Consider the following 21363-nt stretch of genomic DNA (forward strand, 5'->3'; position numbering starts at 1 on the left):
CGCACATTAAATGAACCTACTGTGCCTGCCTCTACTACCTCTGTTGACAATGCATTTCAGGCGCCTACCACCCTCTGTGTAAAGTATTTTCCGTGTGCATCCCCTTTAAACTCTTTATCTCTCAGCTTGAACATGTGACCTCTCATTATTGAATCCCTCACCCTGGGGAAAAGCTTATCTCGATCCATCCTGTCTATACCCTGTATGATTTTGTAGACCTCAATCAGGTGCCCCCCATCAATCTCTTTTTTTCTAGTGAAAACAACCCTAACCCACTCAACCTCTCTTCGTAGTTAGCACCTTCCATACCAGGCAAACGTTCTCCAAAGTGCCCACATCCTAGCCAGCGATGTAGGCCTCGTTGACTAGCCAGCATTTATTGGAACGTTAGAACATAATTGGAACGTTGGTCCTTATTCCAAGGGCTTTGAAGTATAACAGTAGGAAAGTCTTACTGCAACTGTACAAGGTGGGTGAGACCACATCTGGAGTAATATGAGCATACATGGGTGAGAGTGTAGGTTGAACCAGGAGATTGGAGTGGGAGTGCTTTATGTATCCTGGGAGTGATCTGGCCAATTGACTGTAGGGTGTGTGTTGAGGGGAGTGGGTCAGGTGAACAGAATTTTCCAGTGATTGAGTCTCTATGTTAAATATCACAGAATTTCAGGTTATAGTCCAACAGGTTTATTTGGAAGTATTAACTTTTGGAGTGCTGCTTCTTCATCAGGTAGCCATGGAGCAGGATTATAGGACACAGAATTTATAACAAAAGATTACAGTATCATGCAATTGAAATAACATATTGAACAAACCTAGATTGCTCTTAAGTCTTTCGTCTTTTAGGTGCATTAAAGGTGTGAGGTAAGAGTCTGTCTGTATCCCACTCTTGAGTCAGACTGGTTCTATTTCCAAATACATTGTCTGAGCTGAGATGTCACCTTTTTTTTATATAAAACCTTAAGTAATCTTGAGAATGTGACTTAAAAGAAGTTCTGGGATTTACATATTCATGAACCTAAACCTGCAACCCATCCTAAGAAATGAAAGACATAACAGCAATCTAGGTTTGTTCAACATATTGTTTCAATTGCATGACATTGTAATCTTTTGCTACAAATTCTGGGTCTTATGATCCTGCTACAAAGCTACCTGATGATGGAGCAGTGCTCCGAAAGCTTGTACTCTCAAATAAACCTGTTGTTTTTACCCTCTCAAATAAACCTGTTGGACGATAATTTGGTGTTGTGTGATTTTTAACTTTTTCCACCCCAGTCCAACACTGGCACCTCCACATCATGAGTCTCCATTATCTGGTGGGGAGTGGATGGGATTCTATTGTGTATTTGTGGGGGGGTTTAGTCTCTGTTGTGAGGAGGGAGGAGTCTGGTTATTAAAATTCATGGAGGTTGTCAGAGTGAGTGATTAATTGGTGGGGAGGGATCAGCTAAATAATTAGGTACGGATTAGAACAGATTTTAAACCTTTAACTTTTCCCAGGTAATAATTAAGGTTAAGTAAGAATCATCTGACGACTCTGACTCACCTTCAGAGTCAGGGACATTTTCAGATTATTCCAAAGAACCACATCAAAGGTTTCAACTTTCTCTAATGTAGCATGTGCCTCAGAGGTTTTCAGATGTCCCATCTTCAAGGGTGCATCCCACCCCTGGAACCTTAAGACTGGAAAATTGTAGAACTCCTACAGTGCAGAAAGAGGCCATCACCCCGTCATGTCTGCACTAACCCTCTGAAAAGCACCCACCCAGACCTAGCTTCACACTCGATCCTCACAATCCCACCTTTCCCATGGCAAACACACCTAGCCTGCACAATCCTGGACACTACAGCGGCATGGTGACTCAACAGTTAGGACTGCTGCCTCACAGTGCCAGGGACCCAGGTTCGATTCCAGCCTCGGGTTACTGTGTGTGTGGAGTTTGCACATTCTCCCCGTGTCTGTGTGGGTTTCCTCCGGGTGCTCTGGTTTCCTCCTACTATCCAAAGATGTGCAGGTTAGGTGAATTGGCCCATAATGTTCTTGGATGTCTAGGTTAGGTGCATTAGTCAGGGGTAAAGGTAGAGTAATAATGTAGGGGAATGGGTCTGGCTAGGTTGGTTTTCAGAGGGTTGGTGTAGACTTGTTGGGCTAAATGGCCTGTTTCTACACTGTAGGGATTCTATGACTACAGGGCAATTGAGCCAGGCCATTTCATCTAAACTGTATGTCTTTGGACTGTTGGAGGAAGCCAGAGTACCCGAAGGAAATCCACACAGACACAAGGATGATGTGCAAACTCCATACTGACTGTCACCTGAGGCCGGAATCAAACTTGGATCCCTGGCAGTGTGAGATAGCAGTGCTAACCACTGAACCGTCGTGCAACCCATCATAACCAATGGTAGACACTCACTAAATTTCTGCACCTTTGTGTTCTCCTTAAAGTCAACCATTTGATCATTCTGAAGGTTTCTTTGTTTGGCTTGGCTTATGAAAAGTGACTTGGACTGTTCCAGGCAGATAAGGGCACAATACAAATTCAAGCCTCTGTTATTGCAGAGTGAGGTTTGAACTCAGAATCAGCTGACTTAAAAAATGAGAGTGTTCCCATTAACCCAAGCCTAGGTTTCTGCACGTCCTAGAACTTAAACACCTGCTCAATGTTAATCGAGTTCAAAGGAAGAGAGAAACTTATTTAAGTACCAGCTTCCTGGTTTCAACTTCATATTTGCTTCAGAATTCCAAACTTTGAATATCTGCAGAGATAAAGTTATGGTGCTGAGTTAAAACAGCTGCACAAAGCATAAACAGGCCAATAAGATTTTTGCTGCATCATGAAGCAGACATCAATCCCTGCTTTTATCATGAGACACCATGTTACCCACACAAGTATGGCTAACTTGACTATAGTCCAAAGACCCTTTTCCTCTTCCCTCTGCTTTCCAAATGGATACCTATGGATACATACATTACAAATACTCCCTTTCTTTATACAGTCATAGAGTCATAAAAGCCCGGAAACAGACCCTTCGGTCCAACCAGTCCGTGCCGACCATAATCCCAAACTAAGTTCGTCCCACCTGCCTACTCCTGGCCCATATCCCTCCAAACCTTTCCTATTCATGACTTATCCAAATGCCTTTTAACCATTATAAGTAATCATAGAAGGAGACAGACCCTTTGACCCAAAGTGGTCCATGCTGTATGAAATGTCCATGTACGCTCACACCATTTCCCTGCCCTTGGCCCATATCCTTCCAAACCATTCCCATCCATGTATTTAAATGCTGTTAATGTACCCGCACCCAGTACTTTCTCAGGAAGTTCATTTCACAAACAAATTACCCTCTGTGTAAAAAATTTGCCTCTTATGTCTTTTTTAAATCCCTCTCCTCTCGCCTGAGTCTTTAAATTCCCCATTCAGGAGAAAAAGACAACCACCATTAACTCTGTCTGCACTCCTCATTAGTTTATAAATCAGATGCAGCCACATCACAGGTTCCTGCCAGACCAGCTTTGACTCTGGTCAATAATTACTCTTCTTTAGGGCTTAGGTGGTCATAACAGGAGACTGCAGCTTTCAATTAACATGGGAAGACAACTAAACTTGTAAACTAATGGAGACTGATGTCTGACTTCAAATAATTACTCTGAAACAATCCATTTGAATGCATTTCAGCCTCTGAACCATTTTCGTCCTTTTTTCTAACACACCCCAACATAAAGTTACACCCCAACAGTTGGACAAGTGAATGCAAAGGGTGGTCAAAGTAGAAAAAGGTAAATTTAAGTCATAGTTTTTCATACAAAGGGAATAATTTCCAGCACTGTGTGATGGTGTAAACTGGATGACAGTGGCCTGTTTTATGTCTGTCTCGATTTTTATCTGCATTGACTGATCAATGCATGGCAGCTCAGGCAAATACCACAGGCTCTTTATAAGAAATAGCAGTATGCTCTAATGGGCAGACAGTAGACTGCTTCTGGATGGCTGAGTTACGATGGACTTGCTTTATGTCTATCTCTGTTTTATGATCTTTATCTCACTCACCTGTTTCCTTAGCCATAGGATTTTCCAAGTGACATGTCTGTATTATCAAAGGGACCTCTGTCGTTAAATAATGCACAGTGTTGCTGTTCCCAGGCTTTGCTGTGTTCCAGACTGTCAGAAATCTCCACCATGCTTGCTACAAGTTGTCAGCTTGTCTAAGTCTGTACCTTTCTCCTGCTGATGCGAAAAATAGTATTGTGGGCTCGGATTCCACTTTTGAAGACATGAGAGTGTTGTTGCAGCTTATACTGCAGTACAGTATTGAGACAGCCTGAATTGTTCGAAACAAAAACAGAAATTGCTGGAAAAGCTCAGCAGGTCTGGCAGCGCCTGTGGAGAAAAATCAAAGTTAATGTTTCAGGTCACTGGATTTTTGTCTGATTTCTTTCCAAAGATACTGCCAGACCTGCTGAGCTTTTTCAGCAATTTCTATTTTTGTCTCTTGATTTACAGCATCCGCAGTTAGAAGTGTTGCTTGTCAGGTGAAATACAAATGAACCATTGAAATATTCTTTAGGTTGCAATGCAAGAAACTCATTTGCCCAATACCTTGATCAACGTTTCCTTCTTCACGTTCCCTTTCAATTTCTTTGATAATCTTAAATGCTGTAATTAGAATACACCTTCTCCAATAACAAAACAGTTTATATTAATAGAAGACCTTAATTTTTTTTATGTATTTACAGGATATGGGCACCACTGGCTGTGTCAGCATTTATTGCCCATTCCTAACTGCCCAGATGGGAGTTAAGAGTGAACCACATTTCTGTGGATCTGGAGTCACATGTAGGTCAGACCAGGGAAGGATGGCAATCCTCACTTTTGTCTAGTTGATTTTATCTGCAGTCCTCACTTTTGCCTAGTTGATTTTAACCGAACTGCGAATCCTCTTGCAAGGATGCCTACTTGGATGAAGTTCTCCTCCTCTTTCCACAAGAATCTCAGTGAGTCTATCTCTTACTGCAAACCCCAGGTCCTCTCCTCTGCCCTGAAGCTCTTCAACTCTTTGCTACCTTCTCCCTGCCAACCCGCCCCTGATTTATCTTTCCACCCTGGAGGCTTCCTGCCTCTATTCCTGATGAAAGACTTTTGCCTGAAATGTCAATTTTCCTGCTCCTCAGATGCTGCCTGACCTGTTGTACGTTTCTAGCACCACTCGAATCTAAACTTAGGTAAGGATGGCATTCTCTTTCTCTGAGGGACATATTGAACCAGGTGTTAGTAAAGTTGATGAACTGTTCAACCTCCTCGTGGGAGCACGAGGCAGCGCCGATACAGTCATCGATGTAGTGGAGGAAAAGGTGGGGGGTGGTGCCAGGGTAGTTGCGGAAGATGGACTGTTCCACATATCCTACGAAGAGGCAGGCATAGCTGGGGCCCATGCGGGTGCCCATGGCAACTCCTTTAGTTTGGAGGAAGTGGGAGGATTGAAAAGAGAAGTTATTCAGGGTGAGGACCAGTTCAGTCAGTCGAAGGAGGGTGTCAGTAATTATACCACCTGGCCTTCACCTCCCATGTAATAAATCATTTAAATGCAGTTCACGTAATCATTATACAGTAAAAGTAAAGTCACCATAGGCCATTTTCTCACAAGAGAGAGATGACTGAGGGTCACCACATTCCAGGAAAGGGTAGAGGATGAGAAAAAGTAAGCTTTGTAGTATTCTCAGTCAATGCAGGAATTGAACCCACACTCTGGGTAAAACATTATGCTTTAAATAAAACAATTCAGCTCAGTGTGCGAACCGAACCCACAGTATCAACCGACAGCACGTATCACAAAGCCGCAAGACGAGGATGCTAGGTCAGATGATCAAATCCTTGGTCAATGATGTAGACTTAGGGAGTGCCTTAAGTCTGATAGAGAGGAGGAATGGGAATTCTCAAACCTGAACCCCAGGCAGCTGAAGGCCAATGGAGCAATTAAAATTTGGGATGTTCGAGAGGCTATAATTATTAGAGTGCTGATGTCTATGAGGGTTATTGGGCTGGCCCAGAGGGCAGAGATAGCTGGAGGGTTTGAGCTACAGGGAGAGGTTGTTTTCCCTGGAGCATTGGAGGCTGAGGTATGACTTTATAGAAGTTTATAAAAGTTTATAAAATCATGAGGGGCATGGCTAGAGTGAATAACCAAAGTCTTTTTGTTGTGGTGGGGGAGTCCAAAACTAGAGGGCATAGCTTTAAGGAGAGAGAGGAAAGATTAAAAATGGACCTGAGGGGTAACTTTTTCAAGCAGAGGGTAGTGAGTGTCAGGAATGAGCTACTAGAGGAAGTGGTGGAGGCTGGTACAATTACAACATTTAAAAGGCATCTGGATGGGTATATGAATAGGAGAAAGTGAGGACTGCAGATGCTGGAGATCAGAGCTGAAAAATGTGTTGCTGGAAAAGCGCAGCAGGTCAGGCAGCATCCAAGGAGCAGGAGAATCAACGTAAGCTCGAAGGGCTTATGCCCGAAACGTCGATTCTCCTGCTCCTTGGATGTTGCCTGACCTGCTGTGCTTTTCCAGCAACACATTTTTAAACTCCAGTTTTTAAAGTTTTGTTCACATCCTAAATTTGTCAATGCCCCTTTTGCAACTTTCTCCTCCCATCTACGTAACATATTCTGCCACCTCACATCGTATCATCAGCTTCCATTAATAAGTATGATGAGAAGCTGAAGCCTCAGCACTGTTAGGGTGGTGGATCATATTTATAGACACTGTTTGGCTTTTAATTCCAAAATGCATTTTTTCTTAAAGAGGAACAAAACCCCTGGAAGTAAATTCAGTGACTGTCCAGCATAGAGCTCCGTGAATCCTATGGCACTGGGGAAATTTCAAGCAGGGAGAGACTTAATGAGATGAGATACTAAGGGGGCTAACTAATACCCCTCCTGGCAGAAATCCACCTCTTTTGGATTTGCCCGATTTACCCTCCAAAAATACACAAAGAAAATGGGTTACAAACTGATAGCAATACTAGTCTGTGTGTTACTGGTGAGATCTGCAAGTGCCTGGAGTAGATTGTTTTAAGAACAATCAGCTTAATCACCTCAACATTGCAGGTAGAGCAAAGGGGAAAAAAAATCACTCTCACTCTGAGTTCTGGAATCTAGTCACTGTCAAAAGGAATCAGAGCAACAGAACGTCCACTAAATCACAAAACTCTCAACTACCAACACAATGCTAGCTGTGCCACTCAATAACAGTCACAACATCCACCCACTTGATAAATACTTCACAGATTGCTCCATTCTTTTACTTTATATTTTTTGGACGAGTAAATTAAATCTATTCTTTGTCTGCAATGGTTGTGTTATTTTTTCTTCTCACATTCAGTAATTAGTAAACTCACTTTTTTCATCATTTAAGGAAGTCTGGTTAAATTGGCTTAATTAAAATAAATTCACTTGGGTCTAGGAGAAAGGGAAGTGGTTTGTTTTTAATTTAAACCTATTGCGATCAACTAAGGGGGGGTGATGAATGGGGGTGGGGAGTGGGGAGGGATATCTGTTCATCTCTCTTCACACAGGAACTGAATAATTTTGAGGATCCCATATGACCATAGGATATAGGAGCAGAATTAGGCCATTCAGTCCATCAAGTCTGATCATGTGCCATTCAAGTATGGCTGATGTTTCTCAAACCTACTCTCCTGCCTTTTTCCCGTATCCCTTGATCCCCTTACCAACCAGGAACCTATCTACCTCTGAATTAAATACACTCAATGATTTGGCCTCCACAGCCTTCTACGGCAATCAGTTCCACAGCTTCACCACCCTCAGGCTGAAGACATTCCAACTCATCTCAGTTCCAAAGGGTCATCTATAACCATAAGACCATAAGACATAGGAGTGGAAGTAAGGCCATTCGGCCCATCGAGTCCACTCCGCCATTCAATCATGGCTGATGGGCATTTCAACTCCACTTACCAGCGTTCTCCCTGTAGCCCTTAATTCCTCGAGACAACAAGAATCTATCAATCTCTGCCTTGAAGACATTTAGTGTCCCGGCCTCCACTGCACTCCGTGGCAATGAATTCCACAGGCCCACCCATGGGCGGCACGGTGGCACAGTGGTTAGCACTGCTGCCTCACAGCGCCTGAGACCCGGGTTCAATTCCTGACTCAGGCGACTGACTGTGTGGAGTTTGCACGTTCTCCCCATGTCTGCGTGGGTTTCCTCCGGGTGCTCTTGTTTCCCCCCACAGTCCAAAGATGTGCGGGTCAGTGAATTGGCCGTGCTAAATTGCCCGTAGTGTTTAGGTAAGGGGTAAATGTAGGGGCATGGGTGGGTTGCGGGTCGGTGTGGACTTGTTGGCCGAAGGGCCTGTTTCCACACTGTAAGTAATTTAATCTAATCTAAACCACCTTCTGGCTGAAGAAATGTCTCCGCATTTCTGTTCTGAATTGACCCCCTCTAATTCTAACGCTGTGTCCACGGGTCCTAGTCTCCTCGCCTAATGGAAACAATTTCCTAGCGTCCACCCTTTCCAAGCCATGTATTATCTTGTACGTCTCTACTAAGTCTCCCCTTAATCTTCTAAACTCCAATGAATACAATCCCAGGAACCTCAGCCGTTCCTCATATGTTAGACCTGAGGCTGTACCCCAGGGTCCTAGACTCTCCTATTAGTGCAAACATCTTTGCCGTGTCCACGTCTGGAACTGCAACAAATTGGGGAACCTCGCTTGGATGCAACAGTGCAGATCCCTGTAAAACCCGACTAGTCACAGCCTGCCACTGGGCGATAGTTCACATAATTCTCTTCTCAGTCTCCAAACGTCCTAACAATTTGCAATCACATCAAACATTTGCTTCCAATTCCATAAGATCTTAAGATATACATCGTAGAATATAGAACAGTACAGCCCTTCAGCCCACTGTGTGGCAGTTCAATGGCTTATAGCTAGCACTGCTGCCTCACAGCACCAGGAACCTAGGTTCGATTCCAGGCTCTGGCGATTGTCTGTGTGGAGTGTGCACATTCTCCATGTGTCTGCGTGGGTTTTCCTTTGGGTGCTCCGGTTTCTTCTCACAGTCCAAAAATGAGTCAGCTAGATGGATTGACCATGCTAAATGACCCGGAGTGTCCAGGGATGTGTTGGTTGAGTAGATTAGCCATGGGGAATGCAAGGTTACAGGGATAGGGTAGAGGGATGAGCCTGGGTGGGATGCTCTTTGGAGGGACAGTGTGAACTCAATGGGCCAAATGGCCTGCTTCCATACTGTAGCAATTCCATGTCTGTGCCAACTGTGATGTCATTCTAAACTAATACCATCTGTCTGCGCATGGCCCATAACCCTCTATCTTATTTCCATTAATAAGCCCTTTTCGTACTATTGGAAGTTCAAGTAAATAATATCCATAGATGCTCCGTCACCTACTAACTCAAAAAACTTGATCAGGTTCGTTCAAGATGGAGTTTCTCAAAGTTGGTTTTGGGTCTCCAGGTGGGTTTGCAAACTGGAATTTTGAGTATGCACAGTCTGAGGCAGTAATGACAGATCAAACCCCTCCCTCCAGATTCTAATAGGGCTTTTCCTCCTCTACCCCCCAACACCTCCACCATCCAATGGGAGGTCCCAACGGTTCTTAGGCCTCAAAAATGGAGTCAATGGCAGGAAAAGCTCAGGAGCACTGCTACACTGCTACACAGGCTGCGTGTCTAGCATATTGAGACATGCTATTCCCATTCACCAATTTTAGTATCTTCTCCACAACTAATAGAGCTATAATTTTCTAGTTTATCTTTTTCACACTTGTTAAATAATGGAATGCCACTGGCAGTTTTCCAATCCAAGGGGACGGTTTCTGAATCAAGAGACGTCTTGGAAGATCATTGACTGGAACATAATTCAAAGATTATAACTTGCTATCGGGAGCAAAATTGACTTTGAATATGGAAGTCATCTAATTGTGGGATGTACAGTGTTTACAAAGAAAATGGTCATCTTCCTGCATGTTTTAATTAGTTTCACCGCACTTGGACTTGACAACATTACCTGCAGCATATGGTTAGTGCAGACAAATTGAGCTTTGGCAACCTTAACTTAAACAACCTTGCTTTAAAGGAAAATTCAAGAATATTTTTAATCTTGCTTGCAGTCTCCAACCAGCCATCCATTTCTGCAATGCAACCCCCAGCTTGCAGTTTAATCCAGAGATCTTCAAAGATTGCAACTGATTGTGACACACGTTGGTTTTCCAGTATTGAATTTGTTATTAGTATCCTCAAAAGAGTCGGCCATAAGATGTTCTGAAAAGGTGTTGCTATCAGGTCGACTGATGCATATTTGATCAAGTGTGGAGCCAGGGAAAGTACAGCAGGTCAGGGAGTACCAGAGGAGCAGGAGAGTTGACGTTTCAGGTCAGAAACTTTCATCAGGACTCGTGAAAAGTTCCAACCAGAAACATCAACTTTCCTGCTTCTCTGATGCTGTTTGACCTGCTGTGCTTTTTCCAGCTCCACACGTGATCAACTCTGACCTTCCAACATCTGCAGTCCTTGCTATCTCCAAACCGATGTATAGTTGCCAGGATGAAGCTGTGTGAAATCTGTACTGTCCAGATTTCTCCTGCGGGGATGTGGTATAAGCAGTCCCAAGCCATGAATGGCGGATCAGGCTTGAGGGGCTGAATGGCCTAATGCTGTTCCTGTTTCTTATGGTCTGATAGATACCTTCTGAGGCCAGTTAAAGGCTAATTGATGATGGTAGTTACTGCACACTTGCAGAGGTTTGTACAGTTTTAGTTCATCCCGGGGGGGGGGAGGGGAAGACTAGCTTAACAGGTTTAAAGAGAAAAGTCTTGACAAGCTGTAATAGTTGTTTTTTTTTGCTCATTTCAATACTTTTTTAGGACTGTTCAATTGGATTGTGATGGGTGTAAAGCAGATACCCTGTGTGGGACAGGGGTATGTTTGCACAGTGAGAAAATTGCACTTACCAATCACTAGAGGACACACTTAATTATCATTGGCACTGAATGTCAGACAAAGCATAGACGAGGGCACAATGCAGTAATGTCACTGCATTAGTTATCAAGAGCCCCAAATTAATGCTCTGGTGGAATTTAAATTGAATTAACAAACCATGGGACTGAAAACTTGTCTTAGTAATGATGGCAAAAATTGTTGGAGATCACAACAGGTCAGGCAGCACTCCTGGAGAGAGAGGAAGCTAGCCTTTTGAGTCCAGATGGGTCTTCATCCAAGCTAAAGTCAAGTGTGGAAGGGACATCATTAATGCAAAATTGGGGGTAGGGAGCTGCAGGTGTGGAGAGGGTTGGAGAGCTGGAGGAGAAAGGATGTTGATAGTTCAGGTTAAGTGATTCTTCTCATATTCTGATCACTTAATCAGAACAATCAACTTCCTTTCTCTCCCAGCACTCCATCCCAACACTAACACATAACTGCTGCCCCTTCCACACTTCACTTTAGCTCTGATAAAGAGTCATGTCGCCTTGAAACCTTATCGTGCATTTTTTGTTCATGAATGCTGCCTGACCAACTCTGATCTGCAGCAATTTTTGTTTTCAGTTCAGGTTCCAGCACCTGTAGTAATTTGGTCCTACTAATCTTAGTAATGACGGCTATGAAATTATTATTGGCTATTGTTAAAAAAACACCTGATTCATTAACATATTCTAAATTTGTCTTCCTTAACTGGTTGTAATGTGATTTCAAACCCACAACAACAGTTAACCCGAGCAAGCCGTTCAGTTAAAGGGCAATTAGAGATTACAGAATCTCTGCAACGTGAAAACAGGCCATTCAATCCACTCTGACCCTCCAAAGGGCATTCCACCCAAACCCAACTCCCTACCTTATTCCTGTAACCCCACATTTCCCATGGCTAATCCACCTAGCCTGCATTTCATTGGGCTGTGTGAGGAAACCCAAGCACTCAGAGGAAACCCACGCAGACACAGAGAGAACATGCAAACTGCACACAGACTGTCACCCAAGGGTGGAATCAAACCCAGGTCCCTGACACTGTGAAGCAGCTGTGTGAACCACTGAGCCACCATGCCGCCCTGGATGGGCAACAAATGATTGCCAGTGATGCCTCCATCAGATGAAAGAATATCTTTAAGAAACAGGCAATCAACAAAATTGAAGCCAGCATCACTGCCATGTCCAATTTCACCCTGAGATACATTGCCAAATGTCCCTTTGGCAACATATGCAATGCTTTTGTGAAAGAATTGCGCATTTTACAGTTCATTATAGGTCATTCCATCCAAATTAAAAACTTATTCAGAATCTCGCACAGCATTTTCTGATTGCTGAGGATTATTTTGACATTTAAAATACTGCAGTTGAGTTAGTAATTCACTGCACAGTGTTATCAGTCCTTGATATAATTACTGTCTAGAAATATTAGGTACTGCCAATATTGATAAAAAAAACTTTCATTCACTATTGTTTCAATAGGATATTCATGAGGCCAGAGGGATGTAGGAAGGCTCTTCAACTTCACTACACTCCTCGAAGTCTTGAAAACTAGATATAAAAACATTTAACCTTTAGACAGACACTCTCGATAAGCCAAAGTATGTTTCTATATGTGTCTGCTGATTCTCTGTTAATTGTCCATTAACCTTTTCTCTGCAAGTCTCTTCTTCTGCATGGTCAGTTTGCAAATTGGCAACACTTACACAACATCTCAGTTTTAATTTACTGAGACCCTTGTAGATCAAGGGGATAAAAGGAAGGTTTGGAATGTATGTGCTTATATTTTCATGATAAGTTTGCATTTTCATGATCTCAGGAAGTCACAAACTGCTTCTGCTGTCTTGAAGTGTAATTGTTGTTGTAATGCAGGAAAGATGAACACAGCAAATTCAACAAGCTTACTTCATAGACAGTATCTCGAGATCAAAGGACGGCTTGCGTTAGCTTTGATTTATTCCAATGACTGATCTGTGGTCTCTGCCACATCCAGGGTCATTTGTGTTTGAAGGGCTGAGTAGATGGTTGGTTTGAAGGCCTGCACAGTCTTTCCAATGACACGACTGTACCTTGATACATTCTTAGATTAGAGTCCCTACAGTGTGGAAGCAGGCCCTTTGGCCCAACAAGTCCACACTGACCCTCCGAAGAGTAACCCACCCAGACCCATCTCCCTCTGACTAATGCACCTAACACTACGGGCAATTTAGCATGGCCAATTCACCCAACCTGCACATCTTTGTGACTGTGGCAGGAAACCCAAGTACCCAGAGGAAACCCACGCAGACATGGGGAGAATGTGCAAACTCCACACAGACAGACGCCCAAGGCTGGAATTGAACCTGGGACCTTAGTGCTGTGAGGCAGCAGTGCTAACCAATGAGCCACCGTGCCCTCGAAGCCCCTCAAAGTGTTCAGCAGCTTCCCAAATCCTTCTCCAATTTGGCCATGGGGTCTGCCATGAGTTGAAGGGGGATGTTTGAGCTCTTCAAAGACATTTTCAGGACATTCCCAAAGAAGAACAGTGGAGTTACGGATTATCAGATAATCATGATCTCATTGAATTGTAGAGAAGACTTGATGGGCTGAATGGCCTACTTCTGCTCCTACATCTTATGGTCACAAGGTTTCCATTGCCCCTGATAGAAATATCTTGCCCTGACTGAATTGAAAAATCAATCTGCCATGGCAGTATCACATTCTTGATCAATGGATATCAAGTAAAAAATGAGGTCTGCAGATGCTGGAGATCACAGCTGCAAATGTGTTGCTGGTCAAAGCACAGCAGGTTAGGCAGCATCTCAGGAATAGAGAATTCAACGTTTCGAGCATAAGCCCTTCATCAGGAATAAGAGAGAGAGAGCCAAGCAGGCTGAGATAAAAGGTAGGGAGGAGGGACTAGGGGGAGGGGCGATGGAGGTGGGATAGGTGGAAGGAGGTCAAGGTGAGGGTGATAGGCCGGAGTGGGGTGGGGGCGGAGAGGTCAGGAAGAGGATTGCAGGTTAGGAGGGCGGTGCTGAGTTGAGGGAACCGACTGAGACAAGGTGGGGGGAGGGGAAATGAGGAAGCTGGAGAAATCTGAATTCATACCTTGTGGTTGGAGGGTTCCCAGGCGGAAGATGAGGCGCTCCTCCTCCAGCCGTCGTGTAGTTGTGTTCTGCCGGTGGAGGAGTCCGAGGACCTGCATGTCCTCGGTGGAGTGGGAGGGGGAGTTAAAGTGTTGAGCCACGGGGTGATTGGGTTGGTTGGTTCGGGCGGCCCAGAGGTGTTCTCTGAAGCGTTCCGCAAGTAAGCGGCCTGTCTCACCAATATAGAGGAGGCCACATCGGGTGCAGATATCAATGCAGCAAAGGAGGAAGAAAAATCAACTTTACTGGTCTGGTGAGAGCTTATCAAAACTAATAATTGTAATCTTCTGGCCAAGATAAATCATGAGGGAGGCCTCCATCCAAACTGGAATAGCCAATTAACTCCAAGACAGTGCACCAACAATTTTTCTTCCCAAGGACAGTCTCACAATGGAACAATGCCAAATGAAGTAGTCTCATCCCCAAAGTTCTCAAAACCTACCTTTAATAATTTCCATGTACAAGTTTTCATTATCAGGATGACCATTTTAGCAGATAATAAACAGTAGCATTGGTTTAGCCAGTACAACCCATAGAAATGTTGGTGGGAGACAGATATTAGTCTGGCAAGAGCTAATGGAACTAAACCAGAGGTCAAGAGAAGATCAACTTGCTTTGCACTCAAAGATGAATCAATTGAAATTAGAAATCACACAACTGTATCACATCTCCATGACACCGGACTCTTTTGGCTATAAATTCTGTGATCATGATCTTAACCTCCACAATCACCTAATGAAGGAGCTGTGCTCCGAAAACTAGTGCTGCCAAAAAAAAACATGTTGGACTATAACCTGGGTGTTGTGTGATTGTTAACTTTGTCCACCAGAGTCCAACACCGGCACCTCCAAGTCAATTGAAATTAGTTCTATTTGTATTTTTTATGTCTGCTAGCCATAGGCAGCAAGGAAGGAAGGAACACATTTTGTTTCAGGCAGTGATTAAGATTTGAATATTGGAAACAGAACACAGGGACTTAGAACAGTAGCATGAGGCTTTTCATGCTCAATTTAGAGGGCATCTGTCTGATTCAAAAATCAGCATCATTGTTGGTGCAGCACCCCTTCAATACTGCACTGAGTTGTCAGCCTGGGTTATAGAGTCATAGAGATGTACAGCATGGAAACAGAACCTTCGGTCCAACCCGTCCATGCCAACCAGATATCCCAGCCCAATCTAATCCCACCTGCCAGTACCCGGCCCATATCCCGCCAAACCCTTCCTATTCATATACCCATCCAAATGCCTCTTAAATGTTGCAATTGTACCAGCCTCCACCACATCCTCTGGCAGTCCATTCCATACACATACCACCCTCTGTGTGAAAAAAATTGCCCCTATGGTCTCTTATATCTTTCCCCTCTCGCCCTAAACCAATGCCCTCTAGTTCTAGGCTCCCCAACCCCAGGGAAAAGACTTTGCTTATTTATCCTATCCATGCCCCTCATAATTTTGTAAACCTCCATAAGGTCACTTCTCAGCCTCTGATGCTGCAGGGAAAACAGCCCCAGCCTGTGCAGCCTCTCCCTGCAGCTCAAATCCTCCAACCCTGGCAATATCCTTGTAGATCTTTTCTGAACCCTTTCAAGTTTCACAACATCTTTCCGATAGGAAGGAGACCAGAATTGCATGCAATATTCCAACAGTGGCCTAACCAATGTCCTGTACAGCCGTAACATGACCTCCCAACTCCTGTCCTCAATACTCTGACCAACAAAGGAAAGCATACCAAACACCTTCTTCACTATGCTATCTACCTACGACTCCACTTTCAAGGAGCAATGAACCTGCACTCCAAGGTCTCTTTGTTCAGCAACACTCTCTAGGACCTTACATTAAGTATATAAGTCCTGCTAAGATTTGCTTTCCCAAAATGCAGCACCTCGCATTTATCTGAAACTCCATCTGCCACCTCTCAGCCATTGGTCCATCTGATCAAGATCCTGTTGTAGTCTGAGGTAACCTTCTTCACTGTCCACTACACCTCCAATTTTGGTGTCATCTGCAAATTTACTAACTCTACCTCTTATGCTCGCATCCAAATCATTTATGTAAATGACAAAAAGTAGAGGACCCAGCACTGATCCTTGTGGCACTCCACTGGTCACAGTTCTCCAGTCTGAAAAACACCACCACCCTCGGTCTTCTACATTTGATCTAGTTCTGTATCCAAATGGTTAGTTCTCCCTGTATTCCATAAGATCTAACCTTGCTAATCAGTCTCCCATGTGGAACCTTGTCGAACACCTTACTGAAGTCCATATGGATTGCATCTACTGCTCTGCCCTCATCAATCTTCGTTGTTACTTCTTCAAAAAACCCAGTCAAGTTTGTGAGACATGATTTTCCATGCACAAAGCCTTGGTCACTATCACTAATCAGTCCTTGCCTTTCCAAATACATGTACATCCTGTCCCTCAGGATTCCCTCCAACAACTTGCCCACCATCGAGGTCAGGCTCGCCAGTCTATAGTTCCCTGGCTTGTCTTTACTGCCCTTCTTAAACAGTGGCACCATATTTGCCAACCTCCAGTTTTCCGCCACCTCACCTGTGGCTATCGATGATACAAATATCTCAGCAAGAGACCCAGCAATCACTTCTCTAGCTTCCCACAGAGTTCTCAGGTACACCTGATCAGGTCCTGGGGATTTAACTATTTCAAGACATCCAGCACTTCTTCCTTTGTAATCTGGACATTTTGCAAGATATTACCATTTATCTCCCTACAGTCTATATCTTGCATATCCTTTTCCACAGTAAATACTGATGAAAAATATTCATTTAGTATCTCCCCCATTTTCTGTGGCAACACACAAAGTCTGCCTTGTTGATTTTTGAGGAGCCCTATTCTCTCCCTAGTTATCCTTTTGTCCATAATATATTTGTAAAAACCCTTTGGATTCGCTTTAATTCTATTTGCCAAAGCTATTTCATGTCCCCTTTTTGCCCTCCTGATTTCCCTATTAAGTATACTCCTATTTCCTTTATATTCTTCTAAGGATTCGCTCAATCTCTCCTGTATATACCTGACATATGCTTCCTTCTTTTTCTTAACCAAATCCTCAATTTCTTTAGTCATTCAGCATTCCCTATACCTACAAGCCTTCCCTTTCACCCTGAAAGGAATATACTTTCTTTGGATTTTTGTTATTTCATGTCTAAAGGCTTCCCATTTTCCAGCCGTCCCTTTACCTGCGAACATCTGCATCCAATCAGCTTTTGAAAGTTCTTGCCTAATACCGTCAAAATTAGTCTTTCTCCACATTAGAACTTCAACTTTTAGATCTGGTCTATCCTTTTCCATCGTAATTTTAAAACGAATAGAATTATGGTCGTTGGCCCCAAAGTACTCCCCCTCAGTCACCTGCCCTGCCTTATTTCCCAAGAGTAGGTCAAGTTTTGCATCTTCTCTAGTAGGTACATCCACGTACTGGATCAGAAATTCCTCTCCATCTAAACCATGTCCTCACGTCCAATGCTCTCTCCAAGCTGTACCAATGCACACTAATGTTCCACGAGGGATGATCAGCACATCAATGGAGATCACAGCATCGATTTCGAGTTCCAGAGAATATTGCTATGCACAGACTTTGGAGGTCAACATGGAAGATATAAGAGTTAGAGGGAATGTTCCTCAAATCTATGGTCGCATGCTCTAAGTTGTCCTTTTTGAGTGAAATGGGAAACTGAAGAGCCCCTGTGTTGTGGGACCACTAAATACAGACATTAAATAAGAACATAAGAACAAGGAACAGGAGTAGACCATCTGGCCCTTCAAGCCTACTCTGCCATTCAATAAGATCTTTTGTGGCCTCAGCTCCACTTACTCATCATCTCACCATAACCTTAATTATTTTAATGTTCAAAAATCTATCTGTCTTAGCTTTAAAAACATTCAATGAGGTAGCCTCAACTACTTCATTGGGCAGAGAATTCCACAGATTTACAACCCTCTGGTTGAAGAAGTTCCTTCTCAATTCAGTCCTAAATCTGGTCCCTCTAATTTTGAGGCTATGTCCTCTTGTCCTAGTCTCACCTGCCAGTGGGAACATCCTCTCTATGTCTATCCTATCTATTCCCTTCATAATCTTTTATATTTCTATAAGATCCCCCTTATTCTTCTACATTACAATGTATGTAATCCCAGTCTACTCAGTCTCTCCTCATAAGCCAACCCCCTCAACTCCGGAATCAACCTAGTGAACCCACTCAGTGTCAGCACATCCTTTCTCAAGTAAGGAGACCACGGGCGGCACGGTGGCACAGTGGTTAGCACTGCTGCCTCACAGCGCCTGTAGACCCGGGTTCAATCCCTGACTCAGGTGACTGACTGTGTGGAGTTTGCACGTTCTCCCCGTGTCTGCGTGGGTTTCCTCCGGGTGCTCCGGTTTCCTCCCACAGTCCAAAGATGTGCGGGTCAGGTGAATTGGCCAAGCTAAATTGCCCGTAGTGTTAGGTAAGGGGTAAATGTAGGGGTATGGGTGGGTTGCGCTTCGGCAGGTCGGTGTGGACTTGTTGGGCCGAAGGGCCTGTTTCCACACTGTAAGTCTAATCTAATCTAAAAAAAACTGCACACAGTACTCCAGGTGTGACCCCACAAGCACCTGTACAGCTGCAATATAAATCCCCCCCCAGCTTTTAAACTCAATCCCTCTACCAATGAAGAGCAAAATCCCATTTGCCTTCTTAATTACCTGTTGGACCTGCAGACCAACCTTCTGTGATTCATGCACAAGGACACCCAGGTCCCTCTGTACAGCAGTGTGTTACAATTTTTTTTACCATTTAAGCAGCAGTCCTTTTTACTGTTATTCCTACCAAAATGGATAACTTCACATTGACTGGCAACATTGGGCTCAATTGGCAGCACATGTGCATCCACACCATGAAGGTGTGGGTTAATTTCTCCATCTCACCACCTGAACCTACAACAACTCAACATCAGTGCTCCAGGGCAGGATTAAGGGACTACTGCATTGTAGGGAGTACCACCTTTCAGATGAGATTGTACACTGGGTCGTTACTTGGTATCTTATGTGTGAATATAAAAAATATCTCAGAGCAACGTATCAACAAAGATGATTTAGATTAAAGTTTATAGGATAGTTTTGCCATTTAGTTGTGGAAAGAATGTTTCCTCTTATTGCTGAGTCCAAAACTAGGAGTCACAGTTTAAAAATTAAGGGTCATCTGTTCAGAGTGGAGATGAGAGGGTTGAGCAAGTTTGTGTTTCTGTCTGTCTGTCTCTCTCAGATGATAGTGGAGGTAGGATCATTAAACATTTTAAAGGCAAAAATTCTTGTTAAGCAGTGATTTCAGAAGTTATTGGGATTGGGTGTGATTGTGGAATTTGGAACAAGGGGATTGGCCAATGTCTTATTGGATGATTGAGCAGGCTTGAAGGACCAAATAAACTACATCTGCTCCTATTTTAAGTTTGTATAGAAGAACAGAAGGCTATCGAGGCCACTTAATTTAATGTATTTAAGACAGAGATAGATAGGTTCTTGATTGTCGAGGGGATCAAGGGTTACAGGCAGAAAACAGGAGAATGGGGTTGAGAAAGTTATCAGCTGCAAATGTGTTGCTGGTCAAAGCACAGCAGGCCAGGCAGCATCTCAGGAATAGAGAATTCGACGTTTCGAGCATAAGCCCTTCATCAGGAATAAGAGAGAGAGAGCCAAGCAGGCTAAGATAAAAGGTAGGGAGGAGGGACTAGGGGGAGGGGCTTCTGTGCAGAGGAGATGACCTGGGGGGTGCAGTGAGAGAGGGACTCACTGAAATCCTTGTAGAGGGAGGAAGAGAGCTTCTTCAAGGAAGGCATCCTTGTAAGAGGATTCGCAGTAGGTTAAAATCTTCGAGTAAAAAATGAGGTCTGCAGATGCTGGAGATCACAGCTGCAAATGTGTTGCTGGTCAAAGCACAGCAGGCCAGGCAGCATCTCAGGAATAGAGAATTTGACGTTTCGAGCATAAGCCCTTCATCAGGAATAAGAGAGAGAGAGCCAAGCAGGCTAAGATATCCTCCTCCCTACCTTTTATCTTAGCCTGCTTGGCTCTCTCTCTCTCTTATTCCTGATGAAGGGCTTATGCTCGAAACGTCGAATTCTCTATTCCTGAGATGCTGCCTGGCCTGCTGTGCTTTGACCAGCAACACATTTGCAGCTGTGATCTCCAGCATCTGCAGACCTCATTTTTTACTCGAAGATTTTAACCTACTGCGAATCCTCTTACAAGGATGCCTTCCTTGAAGAAGCTCTCTTCTTCCCTCTACAAGGATTTCAGTGAGTCCCTCTCTCACTGCACCCCCCAGGTCATCTCCTCTGCACAGAAGCCCCTCCCCCTAGTCCCTCCTCCCTACCTTTTATCTTAGCCTGCTTGGCTCTCTCTCTCTTATTCCTGATGAAGGGCTTATGCTCGAAACGTCGAATTCTCTATTCCTGAGATGCTACCTGGCCTGCTGTGCTTTGACCAGCAACACATTTGCAGCTGTGATCTCCAGCATCTGCAGACCTCATTTTTTACTTGAGAAAGTTATCAGCCATGATTGAATGGCAGAGCAGAGTTGATGGGCTGAATGGCCTAATTTCTGCTCCTATGTCTTATGGTGTTATAACAGAGTAGAGCTGAAAAATGTGTTGCTGGGAAAGAGCAACATATCAACAAAGATGATTTAGATTAAAGTTTATAGGATGGTTGCAGAGAGGGGGTGGGGGCGGAGAGGTCGGGAAGAAGATTGCAAGTCAAGAAAGCAGTGCTGAGTCTGAGGGTAGGGTAGGGTAGGGTAGGGTAGGGTAGGGTAGGGTTGGGTTGGGGGGGGGGGGGGTGGACCTGACGAGGGAGTCGCGGAGGGAGTGGTCTTTCCGGAACGATGATAGGGGAGGTGAGGGAAATATATCCCTGGTGGTGGGGTCTGTTTGGAGGTGGCGGAAATGACGAAGGATGATACGATGTATCTGGATGTTGGTGGGGTGGTAGGTGAGGACTAGTGGGGTTCTATCCTGGTGGCGATTGGAGGGGCGGGGTTCAAGGATGGAGGAGCTGGAATTGGAGGAGATGGGGTGGAGAGCCTCCGCCGCATCTGCTCCCAGGAGGATCAATTCCAATACCGAACAACCCAGATGGCCTCCTTCTTCAAAGACTGCAGTTTCCCATCAGACGTGGTTGATGATGCTCTCCACTGTCAGGTCTACACCCCCCACCAACCCAACCTTCACTCCCGGCACCTTCCCCTGCAACCGCAA

This window comes from Hemiscyllium ocellatum, chromosome 9 (genome assembly GCF_020745735.1).
Source record: "Hemiscyllium ocellatum isolate sHemOce1 chromosome 9, sHemOce1.pat.X.cur, whole genome shotgun sequence".
NCBI classification, from domain to species: domain Eukaryota; kingdom Metazoa; phylum Chordata; class Chondrichthyes; order Orectolobiformes; family Hemiscylliidae; genus Hemiscyllium; species Hemiscyllium ocellatum.